General features: G+C 36.6%; 1 long non-coding RNA gene across 1 annotated transcript; it reads right to left on the bottom strand.

The window, feature by feature from the left end:
* Positions 1 to 220: 220 nt before the first annotated feature.
* On the bottom strand, positions 221 to 11,127 carry LOC136840723 (uncharacterized). Its single transcript, XR_010853719.1, has 5 exons — positions 11,037 to 11,127; positions 6,142 to 6,749; positions 5,841 to 5,966; positions 4,601 to 4,708; positions 221 to 1,600 (listed from the first exon to the last, which is right to left on the bottom strand). It is a non-coding gene; the product is annotated as an uncharacterized lncRNA (long non-coding RNA).
* Positions 11,128 to 14,242: the final 3,115 nt, after the last annotated feature.

Below are 14,242 nucleotides of genomic sequence, written 5' to 3'. Positions count from 1 at the left end.
GATCCTGCCCGTGCTTACATTAACATTATTGCAATATCATTATTCAGAAGATGAACCCTATTCATAATGAACAAGCCTACAAGGGCCATTGACTTGAAATTCGACCTTTCGAAGCATATTACCATACCTATAAACTATTAGAATATTCATTCTAAAGGAACTCTGATATAATCCCTATCCGAAACAAGCTAAGTTTTGCCACGTAAAATAAATCTAATCCTTCGGGCCAGCCCTAGGAGGGCTGTTAATCAGCTCAGTGGTCTGGTTAAACTAAGGTATACTTAACTTGTGGCTATAAGGAATACACGAGAAGCTTAATTCCAAGTCCTTCTTATGAAGGAAACTAGTTTTATCTACACACAAGACTCACTGAGAAATACTGTCAGGAATCATCTGTACTTATGCTGAAAACATTACCTGTTCTATTAAGTTACTACCTCACAGGTTTTATTCCACAAAACTATTTCTAACTAGACTGACCACTTCGAAAATATTCTACCCAATCATTAAAACTATACCTTCTATATTATTATTTTGCTACGATCGTACATGGACTTCAGGAAAATGAATGAAAATAATTAAAATCACCCACTGAAAATTTTACGTGACCATCGTACTCAGGTAAGTATGCAATGAACAATGACCTACTGGATGCTTCCAATCAAAACTAAATATAAAATAAATTATCTTTAAACATACGTAACTTTTCTCTATAAAAAAGTGAGTATGTCGTCATGACTACCTATACTGACGTTACACTGGAAAATTTATTTTTCATATCAAGCAACCTGAACCATTCTGAACTACCTGATGTCAAACTAAAGAGAATTATGGATATAAATTATGAATCCTGAATTGCACTACGTGACATCCATCAAATTATTAGAATTATCCGTAGAAATTATGAATCTAGAAACCATCTCAGCCACTTAATAACTAATAGCACTGTTAATAAGTTCAAGTGAAAATTATGAATCATGAAGCATAGCTGTATTCAACTCTCAAGATATTGAAGTGAACAATATATGTATCCGGAAACAACTGTGGTTTACGAAAGCCTATCTTAAACTGTTATGAATCTTATGGAAAAAAAAAAGCATGTATCCTGAAACATGCCAGTTAGCTAATATTGAATAAGAAATTAAAACTACCTCTTTATACAGAAACACTGAGCTACTCACAATTGACATCAAAATGATACTAGATTCAAGCAAAAACAAAACTGTGTATCCTGCATCATACATAACTACTTCATAGCTGACATTAAACTAAGAAGTTGACATTAAAAACCTATGAATCCTCATACATTTGAGTTGTCATAATCTCTATATCATTCCCTTTTCAGCCACAGTAATTTTGACAACTGTCTTCTCCCGTTGAGTTATTTAAACGAAATGTTTCTGTTTTACAAAATTCCATGTGGTGGTAAATCGTCGTCTTCTGCCTCGCTGTTGTTATGATTAAGCTGGCGTTATGCCAGCACGTTCTCTTGCTCATAGAGCAGCCTGTTAACTCTTTTCCCTACTCTCTTCACCTTCAAAATACCTGGGAACATTTTGGTTTTCTTTCATTTCCCTCAGAAGGCACTTTAGCAATGAGCCTGCAAAAACAAAAATCATTAGAAAGCAAAACTTACCAGAATATGAAATCACAAATTAAATAGTCTAAATTATAGTTTAAACCTTCCCCTAATGAGTGGATCAAGAAGTAATTACTGTACCTACGTACCTCCTGACATTAAGCAGTGTAGTATGAAATGCATGAAATATAAGTGACACTGAATAAAATGGGAAAAAAATCCTAGTATAAACTATATTGCTAAATAAAAACACATTATGGCAGGTAAATATAATAACTAATAAACGTTATATGCTAGAAAAGACAGCCTGGAATGTCATTTGGAAAGGGCTCAACTCGGTGTTACAAATTCTGCCTGAAATGTCTCAGTAGTACAGATTCAGCCTGGAACGTCTCAGTACTACAAATTCAGCCTGTAATGTCTCAGTACTACAAATTCAGCCTGTAATGTCTCAGTACTACAAATTCAGCCTGTAATGTCTCAATACTACAAATTCAGCTTGGAATGTCTCAACTCAGTACTACAAATTCAGCCTCGAATGTCTCAACACAATGCTACAAATTCAGCCTGGAATGTCTCAACTCAGTGCTACAAATTCAGCATGGAATGTCTCAACACAATGCTACAAATTCAGCCTCGAATGTCTCAGCTCAGTGCTACAAATTCAGCATGGAATGTCTCAACACAATGCTACAAATTCAGCCTGGTATGTCTCAGCTCAATACTACAAATTCAGCCTCGAATGTCTCAACTCAGTACTATAAATTCAGCCTGGAATGTCTCAACCTAATACTACAAATTCAGCCTCGAATGTTTCAACTCAATACTACAAATTCAGCCTGGAATGTCTCAACTCAATACTAAGAATTCAGCCTGGAATGTCTCAACCCAATGCTACAAATTCAGCCTGGAATGTCTCAACTAATACTACAAATTCAGCCTGGAATGTTTCAACTCAATACTACAAATTCAGCATGGAATGTCTCAACTCAGTACTACAAATTCAGCCTGGAATGTCTCAACTCAGTGCTACAAATTCAGCCTGGAATGTCTCAACTCAGTGCTACAAATTCAGCCTGGAATGTCTCAACTCAGTGCTACAAATTCAGCCTCGAATGTCTCAACTCAGTGCTACAAATTCAGCCTGGAATGTCTCAACTCAGTGCTACAAATTCAGCCTGGAATGTCTCAACTCAGTGTTACAAATTCAGCCTGGAATGTCTCAACTCAGTGCTACAAATTCAGCCTGGAATGTCTCAACTCAATGCTACAAATTCAGCCTGGAATGTCTCAACTCAGTGCTACAAATTCAGCCTGGAATGTCTCAACTCAGTGCTACAAATTCAGCCTCGAATGTCTCGACTCAATGCTACAAATTCAGCATGGAATGTCTCAACCCAATACTACAAATTCAGCCTCGAATGTTTCAACTCAATACTACAAATTCAGCCTGGAATGTCTCAACTCAATACTAAGAATTCAGCCTGGAATGTCTCAACCCAATGCTACAAATTCAGCCTGGAATGTCTCAACTCAATACTACAAATTCAGCCTGGAATGTCTCAACTCAATACTACAAATTCAGCCTGGAATGTCTCATCTTAATACTACAAATTCAGCCTGGAATGTCTCAACTCAATACTACAAATTCAGCCTGGAATGTCTCAACTCAATACTACAAATTCAGCCTCGAATGTTTCAACTCAGTACTACAAATTCAGCCTGGAATGTCTCAACTCATTGCTACAAAATCAGCCTGGAATGTCTCAACTCAGCACTACAAATTCAGCCTGGAATGTCATTTGTAAAGGGCTCAACTCAGTGCAACAAATTCAGCCTGGAACGAGAATTGTAAAGAGCTCAACTCTGTACTAAAAATTCAGCCCGGAATGTCATTTGCAAAGGGCTCAACTCAATGCTACAGATTCAGCCTGGAATGTCTCAACTCAATGCTAACAAATTCAGCTTGGAATGTCATTTGTAAAGGGCTCAACTCATTGCTACAGATTCAGCCTGGAATGTCTCAACTTTGCTAACAAATTCAGCTTGGAATGTCATTTCAGGGCTCAAATCATTGCTACAAATTCAGCCTGGAATATCATTTGTAAATGGCTCAACTCAATGCTACAAATTCAGCCTGGAATGTCATTTGTAAAGGGCTCAACTCATTGTTACAAATTCAGCCTAGAATGTCATTTGTAAAGGGCTCAACTCACTGCTACAAATTCAGTCTGGAATGCCATTTGTAAAGGCCTCAACTAATTGCTACAAATTGAGCCTGGAATGTCATTTGTAAAGGCCTCAACTCATTGCTACAAATTCAGCCTGGAATGCCGTTTGTAAAGGCCTCAACTCATTGCTACAAATTCAGTCAGTGGCTCAACTCAATTTACAAACAGCCTGCAAATGTCGTTTGTAAGGGGCTCAACTCAGTGCCACAAATTCATTCACGCTAATTACAAGGTTGAATCAATTATGGTTCTTAATAGTACCATTACTGTACCAGTGTTGCGCAAAAAACTTGTTAATTCGAATGTCAGTCTGTTACAAAAAGCTTTGGAACAAATCAGATACTTGTGAATTGTACATAAAAGCAACTGGGATCTTTCAAGCCTAAAAAAACTATTCCATTCTTTCTCTCAGATTTAATCATTATACCAGTAAGTCAAAAGAGTACCACAACCTGAGACTACTAAAATATTGGACCTCACATTTTTTATTCAGGGCATCTGAGAAAACCAACATTTGACTGAAATACTGAATGTAGAAGAACAAAATATTTCCGTGAAATCTTTGGAGGATTCATGCAACATATCAGTGTGCATTATCATGCAATCTCTAAGCTTTATAATGAAAACATTACCCTCCCTTCTACTGAAAAATAGACCAGTGAAAAAAAAATTAACTATAATCGTTTGCATCGTCGCTATATTCTGATACATTGCACATAAGCCACGTGCTTATTTAGCACTGATTAGGTTAAAAGAAAGAAAGAAAGCGTAATATAATACATTTCCTTACCATTCAAGAGTGACTGGCAACTGGGCGATGTTATTCGTAAAACAATCTTGACTGCACGCCGTTTTGTCGTGGGTCAGAAAGGATCAGTCAGTTGAAAAGCCCAGGTACCTAAGAAACGAAAGATTGTTTATTAGTACGGAGTCAGTTGAATTTAACCGTAACCCTAACAGCAGGATCAGACTTAGTGTAGTATCTAGAGGCTAGAAATCTCAACACATGAAGCAGGAAGTCTATGTAGTGAATGGACAGACTCAGATACAAGCATTTGCCATTTCTGAAATACCCAGGAACACCACTGTGCCTAAAACTGTATCTGGTTACAGTTGTCGAGACCCTCTTTAGAACCCAGGTCTGTTTTATACCTGAGAAGCAGGTGGAAGAGTCAAGTTAGCTGGATGCACTGCACATTACGTGTGATGAACACAGAATAAAGTCAAAAAGGAAGAATTATATATAGAGGGTGGTGTCATTTAAACGAAAACATCACTGACATTCTAAAAGCTGTGAAATAAGGGGGCAAGTCTGTAGGTTACAACAACAGTATTAAAGGTGAATTCATACGATATATAACCTTCTAGCCAATATGACACATACTGAGGAAGTACAGAAGTATTGTGATGTATTCTTAACATCGAGGCGTTGCGAGTCTTTTAGTAACTGTGGTCTCTACCTCTAGTTTATCAAACAACGTATGTCAGAAAGGACACTTTCAAGAGGAACTACAGTTAATTACCTCAAGAAACAGTCTGGTTTCTGTTTTGTGAACATCACATAGAAAGGCTCTACCAACCTATTTTAATTGGCAGGTTTTTGTAAACAAATCAGAGGCGAATATCCTCATGAAATATATTCAGTACCACAAAACCAGTATGCAGTAAGAAACCTGAATCAGAGTTTCAATGGAATGGTGTTTATCAGAATGTACCTGACCCTATTATTGTACTAGTTAACATGAAACCTCTAGTAAACAGTTCTGAATTCAGTACTATGTAAATTTTATTAACCTACTCCTATTTTAAGGTTCGTACATTTATATAGGAACTACATACAAAACGTTAAAACAATTCATATAGGAACATATAAAACTTACATACATTTATATAGGAACTATATATAAAATCTTTAGTGTTTCCTACTAAATGTGAATATATTCGCTCGCGTATCGACCCTTGACTTATCGACAGATTCAGGGACTTATTTTTTTATAAAGATTATCTAATCTGATAAAAGAAAAACTTACCGAGTTCGACTGTTGACTCTTGCCCTGTCATGATGGTTGAATAGCATTCTACCACGACATCAGTTTGCATATTTTCACGCTGAAGTGGTTCCTGGTTCCTCCTCCTCCTCAGTCGTTTCGATACATCTATAAAAACGATTTGATACAACCCAGTTCGTTTCCACATAAGCAATTTCAACACTAAAACTGATTTCTTCAAACATTTACAGCAATTTCAACACTAAAACTGATTTCTTCAAACATTTACAAGGATTTTTTTTATCAAAACTGTCTCGCTTACGTAAGATTTCTAGACACTCACCTGAAATTTACAGAAATTTCTCGCTAACAAATAGATCTAAGTTGACATAATTCAGATATCTTGTATGCTTTGCAACTCTCATAAATTACTCTTTAGTTCTTCTGGTTTAAAACAGTCTTAATTTCGCAAATCTAAACTTTCAAGAGTATAATTAATTTACTTATTTCGCAATACTCATTTACTGCAAAAAAAAAAAACACAAGTATTAAATAGCACGCTTAGCAAAGCGGTTCTCAATGAATGACTGACAACAATGTCAATTCCAAAGGAGAATGTCGTACTTAACACTGATTATTACAAAACAATACTTTTACAATAACAGACAACGTGGCAAATTTCGCTTCCCTGAGTAACATTGAGTTCCCTGTTAAGGGATTAGGTTTACTTATTTTTATCAAGTGCTGTATCTGGACTTTGAAGTGCTCTGAAAATGAATAGAAGTGTTCTGTTACACACGGTGACCTCAGTTGTTTAAAAGTGTTACTTTTTCATTTTAAGCTTAATGACCTGACCGAGCTATCTAAAGACCGTGAGTTGTATCGAATTATTTTTATGTATGTATTGAAACGAACTGAATCGAAGCGGCCTTAGCCCTTGAAGAGAAATGTCTGTGGGAAAAATACATCTTCATTACTCACTTATCAGAAAAATGGTTAGATACAAAATATAGAGATGAATAAGTCTCCAGTTACAGATATTTTGGACTATATCATTCCTTAAGTTACATACTTATGGGGTAAAGGAAATCTTCAGTCGTAGTTTGTTATACTGCAGTAAAGACCTGAGTTATAATTCACAATCACCTCTGCAGTGGTTGTCAAAATCTCTCTTCGTTACATCTTACTGGTGTCGTGTCAGACCAGGAAAAATGTCTAAACATTCAGTGAATTCCATTCCAGCAGAGTAATTATTGCTATAAATTTCTGATAGTGAGAACGCTCTTGAATGTTTAATCATTTGGATTCTGTACAAACTGACAAATTATAACAGTGTTAAGTACTGTGTCATTTCCTTCACACAAGCCCTTTTGAAGACATTTCTAACACCCAGTGTTGTCAAGGTGTTGCAGCGTTCATTTCCACTATTTAACGCAATTAAATATAACCGTATAACATTTCGTATTCAGTTAAAAGGCCCACGATACTGATCAAACATTTACTCAACCAATCTTTGACATTTTTATTGTATTTCCTAAGCTGTGAAACCGAAACATTAGAAAAAAGTTTCTAAAGGCCATTAACCTCATTTTTTATCTAAGTACCCCAGACTATGACTGGCCGAGAAATGTACGTTCAAAACACTTCGTTTCCTTTTGCCATCACTGGCAAATGATATCTTAGCAAGATTTGTTATTCGTGACACAAGTATGAATGAGTTTTCCCCAGAAACAATTCAGGCAAGGAAGTGTGTGCTCAATCCAGTCCTATTTGGAGGTAATTATTTTTTGGTGTTTCTCTTAAATAATAAATGTCGCCATTATATTCAAAACTCAAGAGAAGTTACTTCCACAAGAGACCAGTGACTTAAATATAACTCTAAATATAGAAAAAAAACATGCTAATGACTATAATGATTATAAAGGCAAGTCAGTATATATTGTACGACTGTAGTAACTGTCTTCTTAAACCTAATACCTTTCCACTCCCATAAAACTAACTTGTGACAACACAGCACTTCAGGGTAACAGCTGAAGGATTAGGTAACATATTGGAATATCCTACGTCGCCGAAAATGATTTAGCCCAACATATTGGAATATTCTACGTCACCGAAAATGATTTAGCCCAACATATTGGAATATTCTACGTCACCGAAAATGATTTAGCCCAACATATTGGAATATTCTACGTCACCGAAAATGATTTAGCCCAACATATTGGAATAGTTCGTCACCGAAAATGATAGCTGTACAATAAGTCTGTTTTAGATATTAAACCTGTTTTTGTAAAATATTAAAACTAAAATATACCACGTTTTACTCCACTAACCTTCCACTCCCACCCATAACCAGCCCCCATACCATTAGTCTTACCTGTAATACAAAACTATAAATTTACCTATAACACCACTTTGCTTACCATCAACATAAGCAATGGGCTTCCTTCTTACCTATCCAAAGTAAACTTCCACGCTATTTTTTACCGTTAAATGTTTTATTGCAATTATAAACGCAAAGTATTTTCATTGCTCCAGTGCCCGTAACCATAAAAGCTTAAACATTACCCTCATTCACAGTTTTGCCTGTTTAAACTGTAATGAAGAGTTTCTCTTAATGATGTCAGTAAGCACTGGGCTTAAAATCACAGCAAAAATAATAAGTAGAGAAACCACATCAGCCCAGACGGAGGATTACTTGTTCAATTTACCATCGCTCGCTGAAGCCTAATTGCAAGGGTGCAGTGACTCATTTCAACAAATACCTCTCATTCATAACGTTGATACATAAAACCTTAAGAATATCATTTGTTTTAATATTCCATTGACATCAAAGTTACGGAGTATTTTCTTCCACGTTACCAGGTAGCGCCCCTCCCTACAGGTCTACGTGGATTACAAGTTAATGGAAGTATGCTTAAAACGTCATTTATATAGAGTAAACGAACGTCCATATCAACCTTGCCGTCAACATGAGCCGTGGGCATTCCTTTCGATCTAACCGCAATCAGAGTCTTTGTGTTTTTTCCTGGTAAACGTATTCTTGGTGAAATGATATTGAAGTCGCCACACTAACCTAATCCATGCCAAATATAATACATACATTAACTTTTACGTATGTACTATATTCACTTTTATCTGTCCCTAGTACCTATAGTAATAACCACTTAGCAATGACGTAAATATCCAGTTATGTAACTTTTAATTTCACTGTTTAAACACTTGGCGCCAACTGTACCAATACGAAATGAAATACAATATGAACGGTAAGTACCTTCTTTATCTAGAAACACTGACGAGGTGTATAACAAACAATTTGAATTTTTCGAAGGTCCAAAGGATTTCACAGCCACTGAAACTAATACTACCATCCGATGGCGAAGCTGTTGAGAGCTGGACTTGAGTTCATTAATTAACGTCGGTTTTTTTATGATATATGAGAGGAAGAAAATGAAACAAACAGATATAAGACCGTATATTATCCGAGGGTTTAGCTCAACCAGAGAGAGAGAGAGAGAGAGAGAGAGAGAGAGAGAGAGAGAGAGTATAATTTTCCCATTTATTAAAGAGAGATTCGTATCAGTATAACCCATTACATAACGCCTAACCTATTTTCGGTCAGATTCGAGGGAATCCCGGAGTTTTCTCCTGTTGAAATCCCCGGCTCATAAAATAAGTGGCTGAGGTTTCGAGCTGCCAAACGAAGTTGCAAACGGGTCATGGAAAACTTCCTCTTCATTTCTGGTAAAAGATACAGGGTTGTAAGAATGCAAAAGGCCATGAGTTTAACGTGCATGAGCGTGTGTATAATTTTCAACCATCACCCCACGTTTATCAACCATCATCCATGTATAATTTTCCCACACCTATCAACCATCATCCATGTATAAATTTCCCACACCTATCAACCATCATCCATGTATAAATTTCCCACACCTATCAACCATCATCCATGTATAAATTTTCCCACACCTATCAACCATCACCCAGTATAAATTTCCCACACCTATCAACCATCACCCAGTATAAATTTCCCACACCTATCAACCATCATCCATGTATAAATTTCCCACACCTATCAACCATCACCCAGTATAAATTTCCCACACCTATCAACCATCAACCATAAATTTCACCTATCAACCATCATCCAATTTCCCACACCTATCAACCATCATCCATGTATAAATTTCCCACACCTATCAACCATCACCCAGTATAAATTTCCCACACCTATCAACCAGTATAAATTTCCCACACCTATCAACCATCATCCATGTATAAATTTCCACCATCATCCACGTATAAATTTCCAACATTTACCAACCAGGTTCAATTTATAAATATCCCACACTTATCAACCAGCATCCATATGAAAATTTCCCACACTAGTCAATCGGCATCTATGAATCCTGTCTACAGAAAAAAATTTTGCAAATACCGGTACGATGTAAGCGTCCTTCCGCGCTTTTGATGACCATGTATGAAAAATGTCGTGACGTCATCACAAAAACTTCAAACTAATCAGTTAAAGCTCCATCACTCTTGTAATGAGGTTATTTTCCTGTCATCACAGTCGTTGTCAGTCAAACGTTCACTGATTCGCGGTGATTATTCAGCAGGTACTTAACCAGTCTCACTTTGATACAAATTAGTTGATGAATTACTTTGGAATTCTCAAAGTATTCGGTCTTTGATCAGCAGTAAATAAAACTAATTTTTTTTTCAAGGAATATTAGACGTCGATGATAACCTTTAGAAGCCGTATCATTTGAAGTCTAGCCATCCGATTCCCGTCAATTGAATTTTATTTTATTATGTTCAACTGAATGCCACTTACTACACTTTCCCATCTGCGGATTTAGAGCGAAATAAATCGTGGTAGTTGGCTCTTTTGAGATCGCAAAGGAATGTCATAGATCGTATGTATTGGTTTAAAGAGCGCAGATGGTTCCACATCAGGACTCTTACCCAAAAAAAAAAAAAAAAAAAGTTGCCATGGACCCCGAACCAAAAATACGTTCAGAAGCCTCAGAATTTTAACTGAACTTTGGAAAGTCAACTTTTAAAAGGTATATACTGACCTTCCAGCTTCGACGAACTTCGCAATCTACAAAAACTTCTCGAAAAGTTACAAAATGCTAAATTAGCCTACAAATGGGTATTCAACCCTCAGCGTCTAAGACGTCAATAATATCCCGTAAGAATGTAGAAAACCAACACCAGATACCTTGCTCTTACCAAAATCCTCGTCCTCCTTCCGTAAACACTTGTTTAGCACCGTTCCGTCTTCGTGTTTCGACCTACAGTGACGTTTCCTCTCTGTCAAGACAGGAATTGCCTTAGCCAATCAGAGGCCTCCACTTTACCCGAAGTTCTGTCACCCTCTTTCATTGGCTGCACGCTTCGGTTTTTGGCAAAGCGTCTTCGTAAACGATTCCCCAGTGGCTAAGGGGATGAGACTCAGTTTTCAGGACATACGTCTAATGAGAGATCATTGTCCTACTACATACGAATGGCTCGTGAACATAATAATGGTTTGTGAACATTATGTGCGTGTTTGGGTGTTAATAACGATAAGGTAACTCAAGAGGAGGTGGAAAGGGGAGAGGAAGAGCAAGAAGAACTGAACTTACCATAAGTAGACCCAGGAAAAGAGGCAGACTCGTGTGTGAAATAATCGAGATGTTTGAATGGAAAGTTTGCGTATGTCGTCTGCTTACTCACACACCGTATGTGCGTTAGTTTGATTGAGAGTGTAAAATTTCATTCACTCACCCATCACTAAGGATATATGAGCCTTTACTCTCAATATTTTCCTGTATGCACGTCTGTAATGATGACCAATTCGCACTTCATATTCCATATAATTTGTGAAATCCTCAGTACCACAACACTTGACGTCAAAATTACGATTTCTCATTAAAAGTGTTAATAGGTACATAAATAAGCTGATATATTCATTTATATTCGCCCACATGAAAAGACATAAAATCTCCCACTATGTAATCTTTATTTTATAATTTATTTCCATCCCTTCTGTTGGCAAAGACAACTTCGTTACTGCAACAAAATCAGAAGTCATCGAATAAAAATTGAGCCTGCGTATACAGGTATATTCAAATGGCACCAACGAATATATGAGAACGTGTTTTACAGAAATAAATTTCCGGTTCACTTGGACCGAGCCTCGGTCTTTCAAATGAAAGGCAAATTGGTAGCTCCACGGCCTTTCATTTGAGGAACCGGGGTTCGATCCGGATGTGAGTCACAAATATATATATTCAACCACTCTTCTACCTATTTCTAGGAATACAGTGCTTCAGAATATCCACAAACATTAGGAGAGTCAAGTTTTGAAGAGTAATTCACGGCCCCTGACAGCTTCGAAAGACAACCTTTTCGAAAATGTAAAATTTGAATCCACTAATCACACTAATCTTTTTAAGGGACATTTCATAAAAAAATGTTTATTTGAGCTTCTAACGAAAATGTCAAGTCTATGAAGAAAAAACTAAATTTCCTTATTTTCTGAGGAGTGTTATGATGATGTGGAATCCGCTGTACGTCTCTACACCAGTGGTTCTTAAACTTTTTTGCATTGCGCCCCCCCTCTCTGCATTATGTATAGACCCCACGCCCCCCCCACCCCTGAAATTTTTGCCAACTATAATCTACAAACAATATGTTGTCTATTTGTATGTTATTATACTTATCGTAACAATAAAAGACAATTCATAAGCAAGATTTGAAATTAAAATTGACTTATATTTTGAATTTTTGGCATGTTTTGAGATAATGATTAGAAAATATATGGAAGCAGTGATAACGTTTTTGGCAATTTTGTAAGTAACATCACAAATTAAAAAATTAATTGGCACCATCTGGCAACTCTGCTTGCGCCCCCCTTGGAAGCTTCTGGCGCCCCCCAGTTTAAGAATCACTGCTCTACACTATTATGTCTAGGACAAACTCATTCGAGGGTCCCACAGTGTGTGTTTCGTGTCTATGGTTTATCCGAGTCATTAATGACGATTAATTGTAGCCAACAATTACAATCACAACAAAGACATTTTTTCTTGCCTTTGGCGACATGAGAAAGAAGATAATTGTAAGAAAGACAGTTATACAGAGTCAAGATTGCACTCAAAGAATATAACAAAAACTCGAAATGCTTTGAACTTACCTCAATTCATCATATGACCATCACTGCTTGTTCATAAAACAGTATCCTCAGACTTTCAGAGTTGGAATTACACTTAACCTCTTCTTATACGGCTGTAGAAATACAACAGAGCCCTGAAGAAGCTTATACATTTCCATACGTACATACTGTATGCATGTGTAGGCAACGCAGTATGTGACTGCACATGCAAGCATGCTCAGAAATGCACACAGCCTCAACATACCTACTGTATTATTATTGACAAATAATTAAATTCAAACGGTAGAACATTCTTAAATCTCATTGGTCTTGCCAGTAGGATTTATTCTTGATTAAATAGATTAGACATTACGTAATGTACAGCAACTTCTTTAAAAAGTAAAGAATTCACAAACTGAAAATGTTAAATTTCTTGAAAAGGTTTGTTTACATTAGTTGATACACGCTTGACTCGAACGTTCGCTCCACATACAGGGATATAACGTCAACGAGGCAGAAGTTTAATCTATTTTTAATTCGTTAGTCTGGTTCACTATTCCATGATACTTTTTATGACTTTCTTATCAGGACTGATGTTTTCATTTTGGCTTTTATGTCCGCAAATTTGCTTTTCAGTTCAAAGAACTGGAGTTGCAAACAAGGTATTTATTACTGGAAAATGATTGCAAGGACATATAGGCCTATACATCGTTAGAGACACGCCTCTTAAACTTGTTTGCTGTATTGAGCATAAAGATGTCATCTGGTGACATAACACAAGTGTTATAAATATGCTTTTGTGATCATTTTCATTTAAACATCATTTGGAGTTGTTTTACAAATTAAATGGTCTGTCGCTGTGTCCCCTCCGTCTGTGGTTTGGTAGTTTGAATCCTGAAGGGGTGTGAGCATTGAAGTCACCAAAGGAGTAACCGTTGTTATAATTAGTATAATCTGTATAGCTATTGTACTGGTTATAATTAAAGTTTATATAGGTTTATATATAATACTGACATCTGTAACTCATCTAGAAAGTTTCTGGTTTGAAATCCGTTTGTATTCCATTGGATAATATGAGGATTGAAGATCCATGTAGGAGTTATCAGATTATGCTGATTAAATGTTGAATGTTTTGACCTCTGTCGATAAATTTATTGTAGTGTTGGGCGATTTCCTTTCACATATATTCCTCCAAACATTAAACACTTATTAATTGGGTCTCCAGTTGAGGTTTTTCCATATTTCTGTTTAGTGCATCATTACTCTCCTTTCTCCTCTGTCTGGGGTCACTGTTCCAGTCAAC

The sequence above is a fragment of the Macrobrachium rosenbergii genome, chromosome 8, assembly GCF_040412425.1.
Source record: "Macrobrachium rosenbergii isolate ZJJX-2024 chromosome 8, ASM4041242v1, whole genome shotgun sequence".
NCBI classification, from domain to species: domain Eukaryota; kingdom Metazoa; phylum Arthropoda; class Malacostraca; order Decapoda; family Palaemonidae; genus Macrobrachium; species Macrobrachium rosenbergii.
This window is presented reverse-complemented; position numbering and strand designations above follow the sequence as displayed.